This window comes from Colias philodice, chromosome 9 (assembly GCF_061535455.1).
Source record: "Colias philodice isolate Cphi_HAF_F1 chromosome 9, ilColPhil1 Martin Lab GWU primary, whole genome shotgun sequence".
NCBI lineage: Eukaryota > Metazoa > Arthropoda > Insecta > Lepidoptera > Pieridae > Colias > Colias philodice.
Genome location: NC_143094.1, coordinates 5,410,840 through 5,417,268, shown reverse-complemented (window position 1 = coordinate 5,417,268; position 6,429 = coordinate 5,410,840).

Here is a 6,429-nt window from a genome sequence, read left to right as displayed (position 1 = left end):
ACCTTGATCGTTAGGTCCCCGTTAGGTCCTTTAAGGTCCACCAATTTTTTCGTTAGGTCCCCTTTAGTTTTTTTTTAAATAATTTTTTAAATTTTAGGTATAAAAAAATTACACTTTAGCACCCCATCCATAGAATTTTGGGTCAAAAATGACCTTAATCTATAGGTCTTCGTTAGGTCCTATAAGGTCCCACAATTTTTTCGTTAGGTCCCCTTTAGTTTTTTTTTAAATATTTTTTTTTTAATTTTGGGTATAAAAAAATTACACTTTAGCACCTCATCCATATCAAAATTGGCGAATTTTATCAAAATCGTATTCTTTACCGTTAGGTCCGTATAGGTCCATCATTGAAATTGTTAAATTATTTATTTTATTAAAATCTATATATTTATAAGAAAGTCGTGTTAGTTACTCCACTTATAACTCAAGAACGGCTGAACCGATTTAGCTGAAAATTGGCAGGGAGGTAGTTTAGAGCCAGGAGAAGGATATAGGATACTAAATATGTACCACGGGCGAAGCCGGGGCACTAGTTATAAAATAATTGAAACCTGCGCATGCGCCTTAGAGCATTAAGACATGCGCACATCATACATAAACAGCGCGAAATTTAAATTGGTATCGTTTCATTTATTAAATCAATAAATAAATCTATACTAGTCACGTCTGGTTCGAAAGATGAGACTGGCTTTTTATTTCGAAAATTTATTTGGCAACACTTAACAGTTAACTGTCATTAAAACCTGAGTTGTTGATGTGTCAAAGCTTGTCAAAGTGATTTTATTTTCTGCGATTTTAGCTTAGGATTTTAGTGATTTCTAATAATTGAAAACTGAGTTGAAAACATGACGAAAACTTTAAACTATGATTAATAAATTTAAAAAGAAACAATTTGAAAGAGATGTAGTTTTCAAGGAAAAACACACAGTGTGACTTGATATTTTGATACTTTTCATCTTGATTGCATTGCACATTATATGATTTGTTTAATATTATTATTATTATTTTGCATGGATGATACCAGTAATCCAGTTATAAACTATTAAAGCAACAATATAAAATTGAACGATCTGTCCGTTCAAAATGTTTAAAGACACAAAATCAGTATCTCAACGAGATTTCTTCTATGACCGAACCATGTTATTCATGTTGAAGAGCAGTACAAAAAAAACAAGATGGAATAACTGCAGAAATGGAAGAGTTAATGATGTCAGAGATAATGATAGTGATTCTTATTCTTTATTCGCGGCTGAACGCGGCTTTTAGATTTAATATGATTATATTGATTAAACAAAATTTAATTGTATTTTATTATGTTTTTTATTACTTTCACTAGCTGTTCTTTTTTTTATCTGTATCAGATAACTGTACCAGATTACATATATATAATATTATATAGATGAAGAGTTTGTAGAGGTTGTTAATCTCTCAAAAAAACAAAGCTCGTAATAATAAATTAAAGTATCAAAACTTTATTTCCAACTATAACCTAAGTTACCATTAGGTTACCTTAATATGATGATTTTTTGAATTTGCCGCCTTTTCCAGTCTTATCTTTCGTTAGCCGGACTATCACCACAGTATCACCATATTTCCTACAGTATGGCGACGAATGTACTTGTGCAGAGAAACGGAGGGGAACTGGCGGGGGGTCGGGCGACGCGGGCCGCTTAATGCAATCACGCTGAGTTTGCATTAACTATCGCGAAAGGACGACGCAGTCGTATTTTTTGTGTAATAATTTTATTATACATAGGTACTTACATATTCTATTATGGCGCGCAAAAACTGTTCCGTTTACGGATGTAAATCTACATTGAAATCCCAGAAGGAAACAATATTTCAGAAAGATTGTATTAATAATTGTATCTGTTGAATTAAAATCAAAGCTATGTATATGTTGTCCTCATTATTTTCTAATCAGATTGTACATCCCAATGCGAATGCATTACTTCTTAAATGGTATAATATACAATTAAGAACATCCAAAAATAAAGTGTCCACGTAAATAATATTTAGCAGTGCAATATCTGTAATTATATATTTATGAACAAATGATTACATCAGATTTAATAATCGCAATTATTTTGAATGTACATATGAATAAATGATTTCATCATAATATTAATAATCACAATTGTTTTATTTCCCATTTGTTGCAACCCTAGCGTATTTTCGTGTGGCAGCGTAAGTACCTACGCTGGCGGCGGCATCGCGCGACATCAAAGGCGTTTCCTTACTGTAGGAAATAATATTGTAATACTGTGCTATCACTATCATTATTATATTATCCACTCAAGTGCGGGAGCCATTTTGCAAAAATCGGGTCTTGTGCGAAACCGGCTCCCGGTGCCGCCGCAGTTGGGGTTTTTGGCGGTCCAATATTTTTTTAAAGTCGATTATCTCAGATTCCTTTATCAATAGCACATTTGCAAGTATGTATATTCATAGATAATAAAATAGTCTATGCCTTGTCAAAACATGGTAACATTTAAATAAATAAAAACAACTTGTAAGTCAAAGCAAATGTACCCTTGTAATTTTTGTTACATTTTGTCTGCTAATAAAAAATTAAAACAGCTGTTCAGTGAGATTTTAATATTTATTCATCCTTTGTTACACTCTTCTTACGAGAAAATAAAAACATCATACCCTCCCATACATTTTTTTTACACATTCCTTGTTTATTTTTTTGTACAAAAAACTACCTACTCAATGTGTCATGAAAAGTGGGCCACTTAAATCATGTGGTTATGTTGTTATCTTGATTTATAGCTAGCCTGTTCTTTCCTTAACATGTCATATAAGTTAGAAAGAGGAAGGTTATTAGACCGTTTTATAAAGCGAACGCAAAACCCACGACTGTTGATCGACCGGGAGCCGGTCGCAACGCACAAGCCCCTGAATGTGGATCGACCGGCTCCCGGTCGTTCAGCACTTGAGTGGTTATACATAGTATAAAACAAAGTCGCTTTCTCTGTCCCTATGTCCCTTTGTACGCTTAAATCTTTGAAACTACGCAACGGATTTTGATGCAGTTTCTTTTAATAGATAGAGTGATTCAAGAGGAAGGTTTATATGTATAATAACATCCATTAAATAGTGGAGAAGTACTGCTATTTTTGAGGTTTCTAATGTGATGTCGTAAAAAATTACCAGCCTTACTTATAAAAACTGACTGATCTGTTGCATAAACACCTCTCAGTTAAATAACTCTCAACTCCTTAAACAATGATTAAAATAATCTTAGGTACTTATAAACCTATCTCAGCAGTCTCTCAACTAAGTTACGTCAATATATGTATTTTTTTCTAGTAACATTATCGAAATAAAACCCGCTATTCACGTAAAACTTGACTAAAAATGTACTTTTTGACAAATATGAATGGTAGACTTTATTTTGTATGACGTTTAACTGACAGGATATTGATAACTTTCAAATTTCAAACATTTGTACAGATTTGAGATTTTTGATAAATTCAAATTCAGTTTTAATTTAAAATGAGTTCAATGATCAATAAACGTTCTCGTTCGACGAATTGGAGTGAGGAGGATAAGGTACGTAATGTACACAAGAAATCTAATAGAATGTACTTATTTCCTTACATGTTTTAATGCTTATTAATAAATATATATTGCTCTTTAGAAAGTGCTTCGAAAATAATTAGTGCTCGAGCGAGCACATATTATATTAGAGAATAAGGATACGTCGACTAATACAAATACAGCAAAAAAACTTGCATGGGAAGATGTTTTGTCTTGGTTATTTTAGTTTTACTTATTCTAACAGTTTCTTGTATTTAATAAATTGTTACAGTGTAATAACATTATTATTGTATTTATATTTCAGTTATAATATCATTTCACTCCATAAAAGGGACTTAAGCCAAATACAAAATCAGTGGAGGAATTTGAAGAAAGCTAAGGCTTCGGAACACAAATTTAGAACGGCAAGAAACATGACAGGCGGGGGACCTCCGCCACCAAGTCCTCCGCCTGAAGATCAAGAGCTTATAGCAGCTCTTCCTAATGAGTTTGTGGTTGATAACAATCCTTTCGATAGCGATGCAACACATGGCCAACAGGTTTATATTTTTTACATTTTCTACTGCTATTATTCCTTAATTTGGAATATCCATTAAGGGATAATAGCGCTATGCATATATAGTTTTTTATTGTGAGATTGAGTAATTATATTTTATATATTTATAGGAAGTTACTAAGGAGTCTGCTGATGATACATTGAAATTGAATGAAAATGATGAAAGCACTGCACATGCATAGGTAATCATATTATATAATAATTTGTATAATATTTTTATCAGTTATGTTATACAAAAATATCAGTATTATAAATAAAATTTATATTATTTTAAAATAATTATTATTTTTTTATTTTTAGCCTGAATTGCCAAATTTCTCCACTGAATTGCCACGTATAAATCCTACACATCATATTTTCAAAGCTAAACCAAAAAAAACGTAAGTATGTAATGTTGAAAATAGAATTTCATGAAATTTCCTGTGCTTATTGTTCAGCTGTGATTTATGTGAAATAATGTTTAATGTTTATGTTATTTTTACAGTGGGAAATCAAATTCCAATTACGAGCATCAATTATTCCTCCTTGCAAAAAAAAGCAGGGAGGAATTAATGAAGCAACAACAAGAGTTGCATCTATTAAGAATAGAGCAAGAGAGGGAGCTTCACCTATTAAGAATAGAACAAGAGAGGGAGCTTCACGAGAAGAAGCTCCAAATACTTGCATTAGAGGAGGAATATTTAAAAAAAATAAATTTTGAAAAATAATAAAATATGGTTTTTATTGATTAAAATAAGTTTCAATATAAATGGCCCTGTTTATATTTTCGTCTTCATCTTCTATATTATCAGGGATAGTTGGATCGATTAATAATTGATTTTCAAGGCCTGAAGGATCTAGAAAAATACAAAATAAAGAATTAAAATATGCTTATTTTTTATGTATTGGCATTATTAAATATACTTTGTTTACATATTAGTTTGCACAAATACCTTGATTTAAAATAGACTCATTAAAGAGTATTGCTAAATTGTGCAAAACTGCACAAGCAACAATAGTGGTCTTGATCACTTGCAGAGACCCTCGCATTGTTTCGTTGAGTATGCGGAATCTTTGCTTCCACACCCCAAAGCAACGCTCTACAGTATTCCTCGTTCGTATGTGACTCAGGTTGTACCTTTCTTCTGCCTGTGTCCTTGGTCTTAATATTGGTGTTAGAAGATGCGAAGTACAAGGATACCCGCTATCTCCAATCAGCTTCCCATGAAATTCATTCTCCTCAAACCTCCGCTTTATTGAGCTTTCTCTATATATGCGGGAATCATGTGTACTTCCTCTCCAGTGACACACAATATCGCAGATTTTAAGGTCAGAGTCACATACTACCTGTAATTATTGTCATCAATATTATTATAAATTAGAAACACATAATAGCACACATAACAATGAAAATTTATTACTTTAAATACACTATGATCAAACTAAAATGTTATTGTACAATGTTCATACTTGAGTGTTAATGGAGTAATGTCCCTTCCTATTAACATAGTACTGTCCAGCCTCTCCACTCACTTTGCGTATCTTAATATGAGTGCAATCTATTGCACCAATGATACGCTTCATCCCGCATATTATGGCCTCAAATTTCCTAATTGCTTTGGCTTCCTCGGTTGAGTTCGACGGCATATTAATATAACGCGAACTTTTAGAAGCTAACGCAATAGCAACATTTCGGGACAAACGGGAAAGTGTCTGTTGACTCATTCTGTGAATGTCAGCACAATCTTCTTGGATCTGTAATGTAATAGATCGTTATACAGGCTTTTCTATTGTATATATCCAAAACTAGAGCACAAGTCACATCTACCTCATGCCGGCCCCAATATCGAATAACTGCCATCACTTGCAGTTCCACTGGAATACCGCCCCCTCGAGTGTCCACGCGAAGGTCATCCCGAATCAAATTAATGATTTGTTGCATGTTATTCTTTCCGAATCTATACCTCGACCGTAGTGTGGCCCTGTGGCCGCTACAAAAAATATATTGACACCATAGATTGACACTAATACCAGGTTATTTTAATTCTAGGTTGAAAAGTAGGTTTTTAATAAATAAGCACTCTCAGAACAATAGATTTATTTAATAAATGAAACGATACCATTTTAAATTTCGCGCTGTTTATGTATGATGTGCGCATGCCTTAATGCTCTAAGGCGCATGCGCAGGTTTTTATTATTTTATAATTTTAATAAAATAAATAATTCAACAATTTCAATGATGAGCCCATACGGACCTAACGGTAAAGAATACGATTTTGATAAAATTTGCCAATTTTGCTATGGATGGGGTGCTAAAGTGTAACTTTTTTATACCTAAAATTAAAAAA